General features: G+C 41.3%; 1 protein-coding gene across 1 annotated transcript in view; it reads left to right on the top strand.

Moving 5' to 3' along the window:
* The window catches only part of utrn (utrophin), a 223,198-nt gene that overhangs the window by 126,514 nt on the left and 76,687 nt on the right, over positions 1-19,997 (top strand).

The raw sequence follows: 19,997 nt of genomic DNA, 5'->3' as shown, positions 1-19,997 counted from the left end.
TCAGCCCCGCCCCTACAGAACGAGGCCGCCAAATCAGCATGGTAGACCTTGACGATGAGCACAGGTCCTTACCAACCCTGCCCTTGATTGGAGAGTGCTGTTGACACAGAATTGATCTGGGTTCTGCCCACTTAAAGGCTACGCTCAGAGCCAAGTGCAAGCAAGTCATCGGCACTGTGGTTTTGGATGACTTGGGTTCAAATGTGCTACCCATGTTAATTCACACTAATTCCATAAAGTGAGGGGAAATGCTGAACATCTACACAAAGTGGTTTTATGTAGCTAAGAAACATGGGACTTTCACTTACAGGATACCAGGTCTGATTCCCTAGCCGCAGGACTGTGGCATGTATGGAGACCCTACATAAAGACCTAGCCTGTTTCTCTGCTCAACCTGTATCTCACAGAAATCACACACACACACATAACTTCATATGTCTGAGCAAGGGTAAGAGGGGATCCCTGGAGAGACCCAAACTAGGGTTGGCAGTATGGACACAAGACTTTATGGCGAGGGCTGCCGATGGCTGGTGTGTCTGTAGGTAAACAGCAGCGGGGGATTGGTGGGACAGGGCTTCTTTATTTAAATATCCTCATTACCACCATAGACACGTCAGGGATAGCCAACGTGTGAGGTGGAGGCCTGTTGTAGTCAAACGGGTCAGGGTGAAATGGATCCTTTGGGAGGGCGGAGCTCCCACACCACAGGCCTGGAGGTTAAGACACTGTACTTGGTGTCTCCCATGGGAGGGCAGAGCACCTATTAAGAAGGAGAGAGACCGAGGCGCCCACCCACACCACAGCATCTTAACCTCCAGGCCTGGTGATGAGAGGGTGGCAATAACCCACTGAGGATAGAACCGAAGACAGAGTATGAGTTGGTTTAGACCGAAATGGAAAAAATGGATCGGAGGAGATTGCAGGTCAATAAAGGATGAGATTTAAGGCAAAACCTTAGGGGATTTCTATCCCTTCTAATCTAAACAGCGAAGACAGAGATGGAGCTTGGACGAACAGTTCCAGTCATCAGTTTGGTGTCTCTAAGACTGGTACTGGTACTGTGGCTTTGATTTTAGGCCTACATCTACAAACAGTCGTCCTATAGGCTGAGGGAACTGATGTGCCGTAAACATTCAGGAAGTAGTAAACCAGTTGTAAACCAGTTGTCATGGCAACCACTCGTACATTCACCAGCAATAATCTAATTGGGAGGAGGAGGAAGAGTGGGGATGTAGAAAAAGAGATGGAGGAGCGGGTATTCTGTAACCTGTAAACAAAGCACACACTACACTGCAGTCCCTTTCTGTTTCCCTCTCCCTGCCAATCAGAGTTAATCAGCAGAGACAATGTAATCCCACACCTTGTCACTGTCACACATTCAATATACTGAAAAGGTGCAGTTACAATACACTCCTTCAGTGACACCAGTATGTGTTTACAAACCGCCTGTTATCTCTGTGACAGTCATTTCTACTGGCCTCTGCCGTGTCTATTGAGATTCCTGTCTCTCTGTTTTCTACATATCTGTATATGTCTGTCTATATTTTCTGTTTGTCTGCCTGTGTTTCTGTCTCATCTGGCATTCTGGTTGGCTGGCTGCTTGTGTTGTAGTATGTAGATGTCAGTCTGCAGTGTCTGGGGTTTTATAATGAAGTCTCAGCCCTCTAATCAGACTTCAAGGCCTGCACTCATTTGTTTGTTGCTTTGGCTTACCCACAATGCCCTGCTTATGATTAAACAAAGGGAGCACTCAAAATTAGCTTTGACTGCTGGTACAGTGCTCTCTGTGCGTGCGTGTGTGTGTGTCGTCTTGTTTATGTGCATGTGCTTGTCATTACACTGGATCCATACAATCACAACAGCATTACATCAGCTCTTGCCATACAGAAGTAATCTCAACTTACATATAACAAAAATCTTGTTCATGTAAGGAGGACTACGGTTTATTTGTATTGTTCCCAGAATCTAACAATTGTGCTTCCTGAGAAAATTGCAAGAAATAATAGGGTTTCTCATTCAAAACTGAATTTCTCATTAAAAGCGTAATACCAGCAGAATGTAAATAGGACATGATAATTTCATTATGGAGAAATACACATGGGTCTGAAGTTGTATTTGTCACATTTAATCAACTCAGAAGTCTTTCCAACTCAGAGGTATTTTAAAGTCACCACAGTATTTTGGTTATGTAGACTAATTTGAACAGAGCCTCATGCTATTCGTCCCACATAAGCTTATTAGGCTATATACAGTGAGGGAAAAAAATATTTGATCCCCTGCTGATTTTGTACGTTTGCCGACTGACAAAGAAATTATTAGTCTATAATTTTAATGGTAGCTTTATTTGTACAGTGAGAGACAGAATAACAACAAAATAATCCAGAAAAATGCATGTAAAAAATGTTATAAATTGATTTACATTTGACCTTGGTGATTGCCAACAAGGGTTTTGCCACCAAGTAATAAGTCATGTTTTGCAGAGGGGTCAAATTCGTATTCCCCTTATTAAAATGCAAATCAATTTAGAATTTTTTTTACATGTTTTTCTGGATTTTTTTGTTGTTATTCTGTCTCCCACTGTTCGAATATACCTATCATTAAAATTATAGACTGATCATTTCTTTGTCAGTGGGCAAATGTACAAAATCATCAGGGGATCATACTTTTTTCCCTCACTGTGCAGTCTACTGAAAATGAATTTGAGCCTACCGTGGACTGAAAGGTGTAGCTTTTTCTTCTCTGAGGTTATGGTTGAGATTCCGAACCATATTGGCTACAAAGTACTAGCGTTTATCAATTGGGTGCAAATCTCTACCAACCTGTAATTCTTTTGCCATTATCAGTAGGCTTTTTTGTTCAAATTTGTTTGCAGTCATTAACATTCATTAACATTTCTTAGTTGAAAAATTTGTATTTTTGAATTAGGTGGTCATTGCTTAGAGTCTTGCTAAATTATTTATATTGCTGCATAAAATAATAAAATGGGAGGCTTCTGGCTACACAAACTTGAACTATATGGACGTAATAGGATGTCATAGTCAAGAACATTCGTCTACTCTCTTTGTTGTTTGTTGCAGGTGTAGGCCTGCTGAAAGCAATCTGCTTGTGAAACTGCCTGCATGTTTCATTTCTCACTTGCATGTTTTACAGTCTGCTTCTGTGGCACTGAGATTTGTAAAGCTTTGCAATATGACAGTAGGAAGACATATTTAGACATTGCATATTCAGCTGTTCCATTTCATGTCACACTGTTCAAATAACTCTCATAATTTAAGTATGCTCAAAATGTTGGAAAAGGGAGTGAGTTACCAGAGAAAATCTCGCTATACTGATTCCTGCCGTTAGAGTTAGGGTAGCTATGATAGCCTGATATATTTCATAAGACCGCCTCTGGTGTCCACAGATTTGGTCAAAGTACGGACACGTTCAGTGAACACTTTACATGCCTCTGTTGCTGTCATTGGGCCTTTATCATTTCACTAGGCTGCACTCTTTAAGCAGTGGGCTCCTTACAGTGCTTGAAAAACCCTTTCATTTTACAATGAGATCACCCTGTAGAATAGACTGTCCCATAGAGTGATCCTTACCAGCCAGCACTACCCGCTCAGGGTTCTTATCTGGCCTATCAAAGCTGTTCTTTATGTTTCAAGAAGCCAGTTTAAATAGAGGCAATTTGACATGGAGGTTTTTGAGAAATGAAGGGTCAGACAGATTTCAGAGTTATTTTTGATTGCTTTAAAAAGGTTCCTCACTGAATAGTAGGTAAGTTATCAGAAGTTTCATTAGAAAATTACAGAGCAATGTGTTTAATTACGCTTTAAGAGAGATTGGCATTTTTTAACAGCCCCTGAGCTAATAGTATGTTGTATGTCTGCAGGTTAGACTTTCGATTGGTGTAGGGATAACATAATGATGATTATGTCACATATGTTATTGTGTTTTTGTTAGGACAATGACATGCTATTTATCCTCTTGTTGTCTCTATGACTTTCCATGGAACATTTGTCTATGGGCTGTTTATCTGTTAAAATGCTCCCTGCTGGTATTTATACTCCTGTCTGGTCAAGTTCTGCTAAAAACAAACCCATATTGCAACACCGGACTAGAACCTCACCTGCTAACTGTCACTGTCAATCAAAATGTAGAAATTTTCAACTGTCATTCTTTCTCTGTCACCTTTTTGTTTCTCAAGCTCCTTCTGACTGTGCCCACATTTCTTGACAGGTGAAGAACATTTTTAAAAGGTTACTTTTTGGTACACACAGGACAGTTAAGACACATTGAAATTTGATGATCATCCTTCCAAAGTTTGTCAGACATTCACATAAATGGATCTGGACAGTGTGAAACCATCTAAATATATTTTGTTATATTGACCTCAAATATTTTGCAGGTGGCATCCGTGTTCCTTAAAATAAAAACATGTATATTATTTGAAGTGAATATCTCTCTTCAGATCATTTTGTTATCTGGTCACAACCTGTAAAAAACTGTAGATGGATTTGCATGTCCCTCTAGGAGAATTGCAGGCCATGATCAGAATTTGAACTCCTGACTCCAACAGCAAAACTACTGCAGGGCAAGTCTGGAAAATCAGAATCAGAATGTGAACAATATTAGGACAAAGGATGGGTGTTTGGACAAAGGATCAGCTTTAAACAAGGCTTCTGTGAGATCTTCCATTTCTAACCACAGGCTGTGTTTGCTCTTTAGCTTTGTAGATAGCAGCAGCATTTCTACTGCTAGTTGCCACCGGAAGGCGCGTGTTTGTGTGCGCGTGTGTGCGCGTGCGCGCCTGCGTGCGTGCCTGACTGCGTGCGTGCGTGCGTGCGCGTTTGTGTGTACCAACTCTGACCAGATCACCCACAAAAATGGCAAAACCTGACAAATTGGTCTCATAAAGCTTTTTAGCTGCTCACAAGTAAGAACAAGGATATTTCCATCTTAAGGGCTAGATTTAGGGTAAAAAATTACAACTGGGGTTAGAATTAGGTTAAGGGTTAATTTTGGGATTAGGAGATCATATTGTTGAGTAATATTTCTGGACCCTTTAAGGATAGACAAACAATTATATAAGCCGTCTTAGTCTGACATTATTTGGCTATCTTTCCCTCTTTAAAATGTCCTTCCACAGACATTTTGTCAAGTGAAGGACCATCTTTTAACACAGGGCTAGTTCAGTCCAGTTCCCCGTTGCTGCTCATTGACCTTTCTGGGCCTGTATGACGACGCTCTGGTGTTATCTAACGCTGTTCTCTAATCGATTGATAACCTTTCCGATCCTCTCCTTTACCCAGCATACACGTCCGGAAGTGCACCCATTCCTTAATTGTGTTCACATCATAGCCATGTACGACCCAGGCGTCTATGAGGTCATGTATAAAAACCAATGTTTCCATGTATAATTTTGTGAGCTTTTATCTTTTCGGTGAGCTGTTTTTGGGAGAGACTGAGGCAGAGTGTGAGAGCCTTTTTTCTACTAAAGGTTTGTGCTGGTTCATGTCATTAAAATCCGGGTTCATTCAGTTTTCACATGATTTTATTAACCAGTAGCACTAGTTACCAGCTGGCTAGAGTGGAATTGATCCTTCTGTTGGATGTGCATGCTAATGTACAGTATCACACAGGCAGTTTTTTTTCTATTGTTGGTCAACACCAACAAATTATTTCTGAAATAGAACAGATTTATCTTTTTTCTGCCACACTTAATGGAGAGAAAATTGTGTGTAAATGAGAACTTTTGCCTCATTCCCAAGCTTGCTAGCACATTTCAAAATAGTGACCAGAATATTTTATGGAAAATACCACATTGCATCTCATTTTTGGTTGGCCTATATACTGTGCCTTGCGTAAGTATTCAAACCTGTAACCAATGAAATCATTTCATATCACAATGACAAGTCATATCGCTATGACACGTGGTTTATTGAAATGTCATCTGTTTGATATTTTAGTTTAAAATACTGACAGGTAAAATCAGCTATGATAAGCTGACAATACTTTCTGATCAAATAAGTAATTTTTATAGACAAAAAAAATAGAATTTTTAAAAACAAGGGCATTCCAAACTTTTGTACAGTAGTGTACCTAATTCAGACCACAAGCAGAAAATAACTATCTACAAAGTATGTTGGGCAATATTTGTGGTTATCGTGTAGCTTCTTCATTTCCATCACCTAAAAATGAAACATTAAGAGGAAATGTGTTCAGGAACTAGAGGGTTAGTACCATTGGTTAGGAACATTGATAGTTAGTATTGTCAGTGTCAAACAACAAGCCAGAACTCAGACAGCGCTGCATGAGTCAATAACAACAAGCTGTCCTTATGACACAACACATTGGTTTGTACACTTTTTTATGGAAGATATATTGCAAATTGCATTGTTCAGTCCTGTAGCAGTTCAGTTCATTTTGGAATAATTAAATACAACTAATCTGAAGTCCTTTATCTGTTAATTTTATTGTTCTGAAGTTTTCTGTATTTTTGAAATGTTGTCCAATATACAGCATTCTAAAGTAACAGCACAGTAAAAATGTAATACCTACTCCTAAAAATACATTGTAGAGTGTTTTATTTCTTATTAAAATATTTCGTACAATGTTTATTTTGAATTGCAATTAAAGGAACAAATTAATATATATTGCTCAAACGAATTTAGGGAACACAATCATCACAGTATAACACCAAGTTAATTAAACTTCAGGCATATCAATCTGTCCAGTTAGGAAGCATTAACAATGTTGAATCGATGTCACTTGTTTTGGTGCAAATGAAAGTGACAACATGTGCACTGGAGAGGCAACAGCAAGACAACCCACAAAAATTGAATGGTTTTGCAGGTGGTGGCCACAGACAATTGCTGTGTCCTTATCATTCCTGACTGATTCTTCTGTAGTTTTGCGTTTTGCTAGTGTCCTTGTCACTACTGGTAGCATGAAGCAGTACCTGCAGCCCATTCAGGTTGCACAAGTAGTCCAGCTCCTCCAGGATGGCACATCCAGACTTGCTGTTGCAAGAAGGTTTGCTGCGTCTCCCAGTACAGTTTCAAGAGCATGGTGGAGACATCAGTAGATGGGCTGTTACATGTGGAGACAGGGCCATAGAAGGGCATGAACCCAGCAGCAGGATCAGTATCTGCTCTTTTGTGCGAGGAGGAACAGGAGGAGCACTGCCAAAGCCCTACAAAATGACCTCCAGCAGGCTACTGTTGTGCATGTTTCTGACCAAACTGTCAGAAACAGACTCCATGAGGGTCTCATTAGGATCTGACATCCTCTAATGGGACCTATGCTCACAGCCCAGCACCGTGCAGCTCAATTGGCATTCGCCAGAGAACACCAGAATTGGCAGATACGCCATTGGCGCCCCATTCTCTTTACAGATGAGAGCAGGTTCACACTGAGCACATGACAGACATGAAAGAGTCTGAAGATGCTGTGGTGAACATTAATGCTGCCTGCAACATCATCCAGCATGACTGGTTTGGCAGTGGGTGGTTTGGGGAGCATATCCTTGGAGGGTCTCACAGACCTCCACATTATTGCCAACGGTACCTTGACTGCTGTTAGGTACCGGGATGAAATCTTCAGACCCATCGTCAGACGGATTTCAATTGTTTATCATTGTGAGTTTGAATCCAGCCCTCAATTGGGTGGTGATTTTGGTTTCCATTGACCATTGTTACTTAATTTTCTTCTCATCGAATTACACAATGTACAGTAAAGACTTTGTTGTTTAATGTATTTTGTTCATTGAGACCAGATGTGTGATTTAAGTGTTCCCTTAATTATTTTTAGCTGTGTATTTTGATATATAAAATTTTTCTGATTTGGTTTGTGGGTTATACCGCCCAACCTTAGGCAATGTTAGGTTTACGCCACACGCAACACATAATTTTGTCCAAAAAGCTCTTGGGTCTCATCTGACAAACAATATTTTCGAACATCGCCATATGGGTCACTATTTTTGATGACCCATGACAAACTCTTTCTTGCCACTGTCCTTTACTGAACAGTTTTACGCAGAGCTCTTGATATGATTAATCGGTGCTTTCTTTTTTTTCACTCCAAACCACTGTACCTTAAATCTTCTTCAAAGTGAATCTTAGCCTCTCTGTGTCTAATCTCCCAAATCTCCATCTTGTTTGGGTTTCAGGGATATACTTTTTTTGCCAGTGCCTGGGTAGTGTGGTGCAGTTTCCTCAACTCCTTGATTATTAACTATGCTCACTGGCATGTCCAAATCCTTATTATTTTATATATTATTTTATATCCTTTTCCTAAATTGTGCATTTGTATTAGTTTATGTCAAACTTTAAATGTTACTGTAGAATTCTCTTTTGTCTTAATTGTCCTTCACTTTATGCCTTACCACTGATCCTTTAACAGTGGGGGTTTTATCTAGAAAATGTGTCAGCCACTTTAATAGTTCAGTTTTTAGTTTTTCTTAGACATATTTCCCAACATAAAACCATTGTCACCATACAATAATAGATTTTGAGAGCACTGTTTTAAAATAACATCAGAATAACATAAAAGAATGACATTTCTATGTACCATTTGTAATTCAGGAAAATTTTATAATTTGTCAGCAGTTTGAATACTTTTGAACAGCACTGTATATATACACATGTTGCACTATTGACTCTGTCATCAATCAAATGTTTTATGAAGCAAATTTTACCAAGTGCTTGTAAAGATATTTATACCGAAACCCAGCCTGAACCCAATAGAGCTAACAATAAGATGTTAATACACACTAAATCCCTTTTTCTTTAAAAATATTTTCTGGCAGGGTTCTTTGTGTTATTTTGACAGGAAAGTGATGAAAGTGGCTGTGCCTGGTGGTGATTATAAGAGTATGTGGCCAACACACTCAAAAGAGCCGTTAAACACATGTACACAACAGCTAGTGTTGTTTGTATAACCCACTGTGAGCTTGTGCTTGTGGACGTCATCCAACGGTTGAGGAAGTTAACATTTCACCTCTTGTCGTAATCGCACATCCCAAGTGACTACTAAGCACCAAGCCACCACAACACTCCATAAAATCAATACTTGATTATCAGTGTGGATTATCAGTCAGCAAAACCGCCTTGAAACTGCTGGTCGCAATCAATTTCAATTTCCCTATTGAAGACACCCTGGACGTTTTGGACTACTCCCGCCGCAGGGAGTAGTCTGGTCAAACAGATGGGATCATTCTGTGGCCTGTTGATCGACCCTTTGCGCATTGTTAGTGATTGGCTCTGTGACCTCTGATCCCTGTAGCCTTGACCTCATGTAGTAGTTTGTCTATTGCTGTTGGTGAAGAGAAAGAACTACAGTATTTTCAGAGTTTTCTTTGGTTTCTTTTTGTAGTACTTTAACTTTCAGTTAAAAGTGAGTGCATACACTTTTTTCATGTCCCTGTGGGAATCAAACCCACAGCTCTTTATGATTTCTGGGTGACACTGGATGCAGGAGTTAGCATTTATGGTGAAGCATTTCTTTTCGTAAAGGGTTTTTGTTCATTTTCAGTAACTTTACACAGATGTATACTTGATTGTCAGGGTCCCAGCACTTTATGTCTGGCTGTGCAGCATGTTTGAGATACAGAACGTGGGATGTGTTTGTTTAAATCTTGTCTTTGAACGCCGAAACCTTGTTGCTCAGGGGAATTGGACTGCATAAGCGTAAAGGAATGCCTCCATCAAAGAAATCGAAAATTCACAACATAAAAATATAGTATATGCGTCTGCATTGGTCTTCCAGATTGAGAAATGTGCCCCTGGTGCGACCAATGCAATTTTTTTGAAATTGTTCCTGCAACGGCAACAATGTGGTTCCATCACTCCATCGACTTGTCTTTTCATAGTTCACCATCTATCAGCATTCTCTACATTCTTATTTGTTGGTAGCTCTGTGAAGGAAGGCTGAGGTAAATGTGTGTCAGGCAGTTATGAGCACTGCCATCTGAAAGTTTTTGGCTTATGCCCTTTTTCTGTATTATGTGACAGAGCGAGTAACATTTTAACTCCCAATGTGATCTCACACGACTCTGATTGGACCACCAGGGAGACATTTTGCAGAGTTGGGGAGATGCACATGTATTCCTGTGACTGCATGCTTGCACACGCACACAGACCCACATACATATAGAATATACACACACACACTGTACAGTCACAAACAATTATCTCATCTCCTTACTGGGCGCTGTCCCTTTAACAGGAAGTGGTCCGTTGGCGATAACCTCGGGCACAGGAAGTGACCCTTCGGAGGTGGGTGGGGGAGGGGGGGGGCGTGGCTGGTTTGAGTGAGGAATGCATGATTCCTCAATCTGATAGTAGACAAAGAGTTCCTTTACTGGCTTCAATACTGAATTCAGTTTGGCCCTGAGGTACTCAACTTTTTGTGTGTGTGGAAGGTGAGAAATGAAGACAGAGAAGGAAAGAGTGATTGACAAGTGGGAAAGGGAGCAAAGTTATCTAGGTCATGGAGAAATCTCTGTCAGTGAGTAAAAGGGAGAATGACATGTAAAAATAGACATGGTACAGGATATAGGTAGAGGAATAGATTGTGCAATGACCAAAGTTTGCCAATGGTAACTTTGCCAGGACTAGATAAGAAAAAAAGAGTTTGAAGTATTATGTCCTTTGTCATGCTCTCCATTCTTCTTTCAGACCACATATTAGGGATTTTAGTTTGTCAAAATAAATCAACATTTACTGTATTCTCATTCTCATTTTGGTGTCCTTTGAAATACCTTGTGTAGTTCCTGTAGGAGAAAAAAGAAGTTGGTGCCAGAAAGGGTTTTACTTGGGATTCAGAAGGGTTCCTACTAAAACATTATTGGATGGAAAGAAATAGGCTGTTCTTATCAGAGAATAATTTCCCTTGTGTATAGTTGTATGTTTGTAGCACTTGATTTTACCATTAACAATTATCCATTTCAGAATGTATTTTCTTTTATTAACTAAAAATCATGATAAAATAATATTGACGTTCGATGTCAATCATTTCTGGCTTCATCTTACCAGCTGTACAGTGTAACTATATGGTACTGTGTGGATAACACGTTTTCTGTTTTCATATATCCCCTAACTGATATTGGGCTTTGTTAGCCCACAGCTCCGGCATCTCCACTCCTAACAGGGTGAGACCAACTCCGCCTCCCCACCCCTTTTTGAAGCTCTTTATCTTTCTACTACTTCCCCTCTGTCCTCTCCTCCGTTCGCTGTCATTTCCAGGGCTATAGGGGGTGAGGATCAGATCCCAGATTCCCCTTGACTTTCTTCAGCCCTTCGTTTCTCTGACCCAGCCAGAGAGTGAAAGGCCGATGTGCCCTAGTCCTTTAAGCCACATCTCTCTTTCTCCTTTCCTCTCAAATTGATTTTCTATCTCAGTCTTTCTACTTCCTGTTTCTCTGTCTCTTTTTCTAACTCAACATGTTTTTCTTTTTTTTAGCTTTCTATTTGTATCTTTCTTTATTGATTTTTCTCCCTCCATCCGCCTCACTCAGGGTTAATAGCTCTCCATTCTCTGTAATGATTCTAATCCTCTTAGCTGTAGTAACGTTGTCAAACTTTTACCTCCTGCTCTCTTAAACATGGACAGCCTCTGTGTGTGTCCTTGTTTGCCTGATTGCGTGTGTGTGTTTATCCCTGTGTGTATGTGTGTGCATTTTTCTGTGTGTGTGTTGATTTCAGTTTTTCCTTCTGTGTGTTTAGTTGTTACCACCTAGTCACTCACAGAGTGCAGCAAACACTTGGGAAAGTCACAATCGTCCAATGCATTCTCTGCCCCTAAGGCTCTTTCCAGTAAATGTCCCCACAGTCGTTGAATTTGACTCAGTCGTGTGTTTGACTTGATAATTTCCTGCCGGTTAATCGACTTGGACTAGCTTCTCAAAAACACACGGCGCATATTCATGTCTGCATACATAGTGGCTCATCAGAAGTGCAGTTGTGATGGAAAACTGCATATGTAAATATTTTAATTAGGTAAAGCACACTTCAAAGTCGTCTCCTTATGAATATTCTGCATAATATTATTGTTCTCTTTTTTCTGTCGCCTTTGGCAGCAGGCCGATGTGTGGATACGCCATGCATGCCATATGTCATCCCTAATGTCGACTGTGTCTTTTCATAGGCCTTCACGTTCAGAGGCCGGTACAGACCTAACCTATCTGTCTGATCTTGGTTGCTAAGATAAAACACCCCAAAAACCTCCCCACCTCTGCTATTCATTTTACTGTTCATGGACTTGGACAGGTAGAACGCTCCACTCGTAAACTATGGCGTAACTTGGTCCGATGCCCCCCTTACCGTTCCCTCTCCTCTCACAACTCTCTCTCTGTTGCTTCCCCTTCCTGTCTCTGCATTGGTTTTGAGAGGGGGTTGGGGGGTTGGAGGGAGGATGCTGATTAAAATAATAAACAGCTGCTAGAAAGAGCTGAGCCACTGGCCAGAGGTAGTCAACGGGAGAAAGAGCAGACAAGAGGGACACCAGTCGGAAGGTGATGAACAAGCTGAGGGACAAAAAGACTTGATACTCAACTCTAACATTCTTCAAAGAAGCATGAAAAAAGGAAGAAAAAGTCTCCCATTCTCACCCTGCAAGAAGATCTGTACTAGACTGGAACATCTCAGCAAAGCACCAGGATGTAGAGGCCAGCTTGCCAGGCTCTTTCCCTAGAATTGTCACTCTGATCTGGGGGATTCTTTCCCTGGAAACGTGGCCTTGGGCTCCGGACAAAAAGGGGACATTCTTTTGCTAACTGGCCCTGCCTTGACTGTGATTAGCAGGGTGTGAGAGATGGAGACCGGGTTTGGGCAGGGGGCTGGTTGAAGGGGTTAGACTGTCCCACACACAGTTTGAAATTGTGTGTGTGTGCAAGCGGGTTTCTTCTGTGTTTCTGTTAGTTTAGCGAAAGAGGACCTGCAGGTCGGCAAATCATGTGGCTCTTTGTGTTGCCTCCTTGCCCCTGAGCACATGCATGTGTATGTCTGCGTAGGCAGAGGGCTTTTTTTATCTTGGTAATTGAGAGCAAACGCTCAGCCCTACCCCAAATTCAGTGTAAACAGCTTCTTTAGTGACCAGAGACGCTGGGGCGTAAGAGAGAAACAGGGAAAGATTAGAAGCAAAACGGGGGAGGTTCAAGGAGAGGCTGGGACACTTTTCAAACCTCTGTTGCCACGGTGTTACTGCTCAAGTCTGTGAACCTCCCTTGACGGTGCTAGGATACTTTCGGCCAGTCTCCAGACCTCCCATAACCCCTGGGATTCTTCCCCAGCTGAAAGTTCTTCCCCCAGCCGACAGACCACTTCAGACAGCCGTTTCCAACCTACAGAAATACAACCACGGGTTTGAAGAATGACAGCAGGCTAGCCACGGCTCCCCTTAGCCTGTGCTCCATCGAGGAGGATGCTCCAACCATGTATCCAAGCAGGGCGAATGCACGCGCTGACGCACACGCAACGCCGAAGACGGATGTCTGAAGTGTGTATTTCACCGGGTTGGAGAGCGCGAAACAGTTTGGACAGCGTTTTGAGCACTGGATTTTATTGTATTTTGAGATCTGTATTTAACCGTATTTGGATTGGATTTGGTCGTGTTTGGAGTACTGACATTGGTTGTGTTTCAAGAGGTGGATTTGACCATAACCACTGGAGGACTACCCTAAGCGCCTCAACCCACCTGTGCTCTTTGACCTCTTTGATCTCCAAAGCAATGTAGAGGCAAGCGTGAGGTAGAGGGGGATGAGACTCATCCTGGAGCCAAACATGATTGGCTTGAACTTCAGCTTACAGGAGCTGCTCAGGAGATTTGAAGAGGTAGATTTGAGATGTTTGAGCTGTCGTCAAAAAGAAAAAGTTTCTTTTTAGATGCCACAGATGAGAGCACAGCCTCAGTGTCATAAGTAAATGTGGAATGGTTAACTTAACTCTTAATGTCAACTACCAAACATAAACTATTTTCTAACTAGACACTGCATCTAACACTAACATCCTCTCCCTCCCATGCTGCCTCTGTAGTTCCCCTCACTACTTTAAAATGGGACATTGATTAGGACATTTATCAAGTATGATGAGTAATTATTGATCTCATTAAGGCTTTTATCATGACTGTAGTCTGGAGCACCAAATTATCGTTTGAAGAGGAACGCATGGGGAGATAGACTCTCCTAAGCTCCACTTTCAGCAACTCTCTAGTCCTTGTGTTCCAGTTCATAGTTTTTGACCCCTGCGTGCACGGTGCATGTGTAACTAGTGTCGGTAAATTACAGTTACTAATTGATTTATGAAAAGATACTGCTTGAATGCCTTGTTACTCTGCAAACGTCCCACAATCTTCAAGTAGTTTGATTGGAAACAGTTAGTTTTGTATGAAGTTGTAGGACTATACTGAAAAAGTAATGGAAAATGAATTGACATGACAATGAAAGTGCCTTTAGTGTTTTTGTACATAAGCAGATTCCCCAAAATTCACTACGTTTTTCATAACGTGGATTTTTTTATTTTGTAACCAAAATATGAGAAACAGGCTATTCATTTTCATTGTATTATTTTGGGAAAAAAGAAAAGGATCGTTTCTTTTGTGCCCTGGATGAGGATGATTTTCCGCTCACTGTTTAGCTTAGTTTTTCGTTAATAGCAAGGCTTGTGGACTTGTGATTGATAGAATGGCTTGTGGAAGTTTAATTGATAGAATGGTTTTTGGATGTACAGCAAAACTAAACACATCCACATGTTCCAGAGACTTTCCTGAGGGTACTTTTGTAGCACCAAACATTTTAGTCCGCAAAAAAGACTGCAAATTACATTCTGGTAGTGCATTAACTGTAATGGCTCATAATGTCTGGTTCACAAGATTCTCCTGAATGCAGTAAAAGAAAAATGGGTCCAGCCAGCACAATCATAACGGAATCAGGCCACACATAAGGACATGACCAAATTCAATCTTGATGATGATTGACTCGTATGGATTAAGGTTGTGATCACAATATTTCCTAGAAAAATCTAAATGTCTATGTGCGCATGCAACAGCTATCATATAGACATGATTATTCTATTTTTAGGCACAGTGAAGCTATTGTAATATTTTTCCAATAGCCATTCAGACATTGAATGTATAGGGGAATAGCTGGTAGCGTGTGTTCACATGCGTGTTCATGTGTGTACACGTGTGTCTTTGCTGCTGAAATTACAGACATATGTGACCCTACTTTCCAGTGTCCTCATTAGAAGAAAGCCGAAAGTGTGTGTGTGGCTATGCCACCACTGAAAGCCCCTGGTTGACAGACAGTTTTCCTCTAAAGCAAATCAATAAATAAACCATGGGCTTCACTGAAAAAACACTCTCATACAGTCAATAACTGTGAATCTGGCTTACCTAAAAAACGTGCATGCGTGTGCTTGTGTGTATACATATACTGTACATTGGTTTGTGTTTAACTTCATATTGCAGAATACCTAACCTAAGGCTGGGTTTAGGAAACATGTTTGGTGCTTCTCAGTAGTGATGGCAATTTGAGACTTCGTAACCATTCTTCTAGCAGCAGGATATAATCCAAGCAGCTCTAACTCAGATTTTCTTTTTCAAAATAAAAGCCATCATTGAACTATATAAGACAATATAGTTAACAATCCTGTCTGTCAATCTCGTCTGTCATTTTATGTTTAATGTCTGTTCCAAAGTTGTTCTTGTCTGTTCTTTTTTACAGACTAGATTGTTAGCTATATTGCCTTATATATTTCAATGATGGCTTTTATTGTGATAAAGAAAATCTGAGTGCTGCCAGCATAATATCCTGCTGCTAAAATAACACTAATGAAGCCTTGTTTGCCCATCACTACTTTTTAGATTAGATACTTCTTTCAGCAACACTGAATGACTTCACTATTTGATGCCTAAAATATGTCTGTTTGTTGCCGCCAACAAATGTGGATCTCCGTTCATCCATACACACATGATCTCAGAACCTGCTGGCCTGACTTTTGACATACTGTAGGTGACTGATGCATCTTGCCATAGCTTGAAATGAACAGAAACTCTCTTTTTACATTGAGACCACTTCTCTTACGTATGGGATTATAAATTCGACTATAATGGATTTTATGGCATTTGCAATTGAGAACAAAATAACACTTAAAATGTTGATCTGTGTTATAATAATGCACTGCCTCACGAAACATTCATGTTTACTTCCATATTTTTGGGGCATAGCGAATTGAAGAAACAATCAAAACACGCACATGTTTTCTGAATTCATATTGGGGTTACAAAAAGCCCCTCTCCAGACTAGTGAGTCAAGTCTCTCAATGCGCAATGATGAATGTCAGTCTTGTCAGCCAGGCTAAGATATTTCAGATTTGAAAAAAAAAAAAAAGTGGTGCGAATATTTCTATTAGAGATAAAAATGGTAATGCTTTGGAAACACTTAAGACTCAACATATGCAAGAACATAAATATTGCTCACACAGTGGTGCTATAACAAAAATCTGATTAAACATGTCAATCAGTTTTGCTCAGAAAGATTAAACTTGGCACCCATGCTCAGGGGCAGAAGTCTCACTAACTCATGCAATATGTCAATCACCAGAGTTCCAAATTCTGAGAAAACATATCCAACATTTACACTGATTGCACCAAGGGGGACACTATCCTAATTAAATGTGTTAATCACACATGCTATCTCAATTGGCCTCAGAGGTTTGTTGCATCATTCATCAGAGACGACATGTTTACTATTGCCTTGTTTGAGTATGCATGTGAATGCCGCATATTTGCTACCGCTAAATGATATGGCCTTTTCATGGCACTGGTGTTTGTGTGTGGAATGCTTGCAGCACCTCCACAACAGTTTCCTGAAAGAAAAAGTGTTGAAGGGGAAAAGCACTTTCGGAATGAGCTGGAGCACATCCAACAGACTCGCTCTGTGAAACACACATGCTTTCTGTCTCTCTCCCCCTCCCTCTAAAACATTTCTTCTTATGACCTTTAGCTATTTAATTATTTGTGGTGGGGGGGTGCAAAGAGGAGAGAGAGAAGGTGGGATATTAGTGTGAAGGAGGTAGTCTATTATACAGAGAGAGAAAGGGATGTATTGTAAAGAGAGAGGTTTGATATTATACGGAGGGTTGGGGGATTCACAGTAGTCCCATTCATCTCTTAATCCCTTCTTGTGAAAAGAAGTTACTCCTTTCCCTCTGATGTTCAGCGTGAAGGACAGAGGTTACACATTGAACTTGGCCGGCAGACTGGCCACCATACTGTGGCATGTGTGTTCTTGACCTGATGTCACGTGTGATTGTCACGAGCAGTCACTCACCAGTCGGTCCTGCCTGTTTGCTCACAACGGATGTTGTCGCTGCTTTCTGTTGATGCTTAGCCCTGTGTTCCTGACAGCTTGGCAGTATATATGATTCTGCTGTCAGTGCTCATTGAATGTGTGTGTGTGTGTGTGTGTGACATTTTCTCACCCATTTAAAAATGGGTCGAGCTCATGGGAGTCCCAGCTCACTGAGAAATAGAGCATTTTTACTAGTCTAAAAATATAACATTTGACAGGATCCTCCTCTTGTGTCTGCCTCCCCTCTGGTGGTCTGTGTGCGCACAAACACACACACACACACACACACACACACACACCATTGATGCCCCAGTGGTGGTTTGTACTGATGGAGGGCTGATGAGTGGAGGATGGGTAAGCTGGGGAGAAACACTTTTATAATGAAACCAGCTCCTAAGGGGAACACACAGACACCAATCTTGCTTGGTATTACGCTGCATTGCATTGGGCTTGCATTAGCATTGTCTAGTGGAGCGTAGCTTATTATTAGCTTAGCATACATCTATGTCGCAAAACATTCATAGCATTTGTAGGGAGCCCTGCAACACTTGTTTAGGGTGTGGGGAAATGATTCAGATGAATTGCTTCTCTCTCAGGAGGTTGAGGAGTTTGTATAGAGTTTATTTTCCAAAATTCCAGAGCAGCCAGAGGGCACGTTTCGACTGCTCTGCCCTCTCTGCTCTCCTGACTCTCTCTTCAGACGTGCCTCTATATAAACAACTACACTGATCATTCATCACTAGCATAACATTTTGGTGATTTAAAATACTCTCATCCAGAGCGACTTAAAATTCTGAGGGGTGATAGTCATTTCAGGCTACTTGTATTTTATGCACATATAAACAACATATTATATATCCAGCCCAAAATAAAGGTTTGAAAAGCAGTTTACTTCCGGGATTCATCTTTAACACTAGCAAGTGCATATGTAAAAAAATAAAAAATAAATCTACTGGCCCCTGTCTAACCCACAACCCTGGCGTTGCAAGTGCCTTGCTCTACCAACTGAGCTACACGGGTCCTCTCTCCCCTCTCCCCCATCATCCTAAAGCATGTTAAGCAGAATTCTAGTACTTGAGCCCAGGACCCAGACCCAAGTTCCGATTTTCTGACTCCACTTGGACTCCCCTTTTCAACCACTGGAGACTGTGACGTATTCAATTGTAGGCATTTTTTTCATTGAATGTGTATGCTATTATAGGTAGATGTAATATTAGTGGCACTAGATAATTAGAGCAGTTCTTTTTTACAGTGGGAAATTCATTCCACACAGCACATATCAGCTTTTGAAACACGGGGGAGTGGGATGGACAGGCTGGCAAGCCAGCTCTGATCATTCACATCCTGCAAGCATACCTTTCTTCCTTGTAACTAAGCTGTCCCAGCCTTTAAGTTAGCTACCATTTGCATGGTAAAAAAATCTACAAAATTAAAACCACTAGCATAGAGTTTAATAGTAAATCTGCCGTCAACCTACTATTTGCCTCTTCCTCTAAAACAAGTAGTCAGTCTTAGACAGCAAAATTATTCTAGCCCTTACTGTTGAGAAGATAAGACACTCCCCTTTTCAACAATTGGAGACTGATTAGTATGTACATTGGTAGGGCGCATAACACACGGACAGTTCTATACATAGGCTTCCCTACTTGCAGACATGATTGTTAATCATTTGTTAAAGCAACAATTTGTTTTCTCAGAATGACCGGGTTGGGGGATATTTACACCAATCAGCAATAACATTATTATCACTGACAGGTGACCACTGACCTGTCAGTGGGTGGGATATATTAGGGCAGCAAGTGAACATTCTTTCCTTAAAGTTGATGTGTTAGAAGCAGGTAAAATGGGCAAGCGTAAGGATCCGAATGACTTTGACAAGGGCCAAATTGTGATGGTTGGACGACTGTGTCAGAGCATCTCCAAAACTGCAGCCCTTGTGGGGTGTTCCCGGTCTGCTGTGGTCAGGAAAGGTGGTGAACCAGCGACAAGGTCATGGGTGGGCTCACTGATGCACGTGGGGCCTGTGTGGTCTGATCCAACAGACAAGCTACTGTTACTCAAATTGCTGAAAAGTTAATGCTGATACTGATAGAAAGCTGTCAGAACACACAGTGCATCGCAGTTTGTTGTGAATGGGGCTTTCGGGGTGCCCATGCTGACCCCTGTCCACTGCCGAAAGCGCTTACAATGGGCAGGTGAGCATCAGAACTGGACCACGTAGCAATAGAAGGAGGTGGCCTGGTCTGATGAATCACGTTTCCTTTTACATCACGTTTCCTTTTACACCAGGTAAGCGATGCACAATGATGTTCAATGATGGCTTGTGCGTCGCTTACCTTTAGAACCCATGGCACCAAGATGCACTATGGGAAGGAGGCAAGCCGGTGGAGGTAGGGTGATGCTTTGGGCAATGTTCTGCTGGGAAACCTTGAGTCCTGCCATTCATGTGGATGTTACTTTGACACGTACCACCTACCTAAGCATTGTTGCAGACCATGTGTACCCTTTCATGGCAACGGTATTCCCTGATGGCATTGCCCTCTTTCAGCAGGATAATGCGCCCTGCATAAATGGTTCAGGAATGGTTTGAGGAACACAACACGGGACTTAACACTAGGACCGCCAAATGGCTACGGGAATTTACATTTGAGTTTGTAATAAA

Source organism: Esox lucius, chromosome 18 (genome assembly GCF_011004845.1).
Source record: "Esox lucius isolate fEsoLuc1 chromosome 18, fEsoLuc1.pri, whole genome shotgun sequence".
NCBI classification, from domain to species: domain Eukaryota; kingdom Metazoa; phylum Chordata; class Actinopteri; order Esociformes; family Esocidae; genus Esox; species Esox lucius.
The sequence above is the reverse complement of the archived record's forward strand: the minus strand, read 5'-3'. Positions and strand labels throughout refer to the sequence as shown.